Below are 582 nucleotides of genomic sequence, written 5' to 3'. Positions count from 1 at the left end.
ATTAGTCTTAGTTATATCTAAAGAAATGCTAATTTAGAACCCTAAAATTAAGCTGCCGGAGCATATTGTGCCCCCGGAGCAAAAATGGTCGGATCGGATGGGTTACCTTTGGGGAGACTCTGCCGGAGGAGACTGTGCCGGAGGAGATTTCGCCGGACGTGACTTTGCCGCGAGGATCAGCCGGAGCAACCAAGGGAGCGGGCCGGAGGGAGAGGGAGGAGAGCGCCGGAGGGAGCGGCAGAGGGAGAGCACCGGACGGAGAGGCAGAGAGAGCGCCGGAGGGAGAGGCTGAGAACGCCGGAGGGAGCGGCAGAGGGAGGCCGGACGGAGAGGCAGATGAGCGAAGGAGGGAGAGGGAGAGAACGCCGGAGGGAGCAAGAGCGCCGGACCAGAGATAGAGGAAGAGCGCTGGAGGGAGAGCGCCGGACCAGAGACAGAGGGAGAACGCCGGACGGAGATCGCAGAGAACGCCGGACGCGGAGATCGCAGAGAAAGAACGTGGAGAAGCAAAAAAATCGGGACGCCCGAACCTTAAATCGCGATTATAGCGACGAAATTTAATTCCGTCGCTATAATTAGCGA

This window comes from Curcuma longa, chromosome 7, assembly GCF_044706935.1.
Source record: "Curcuma longa cultivar G26 ecotype Majalengka, Jawa Barat chromosome 7, ITB_CL_G26_1.1, whole genome shotgun sequence".
Taxonomy (NCBI): Eukaryota; Viridiplantae; Streptophyta; class Magnoliopsida; order Zingiberales; family Zingiberaceae; genus Curcuma; species Curcuma longa.
Note: the sequence above shows the minus strand (reverse complement) of the source record.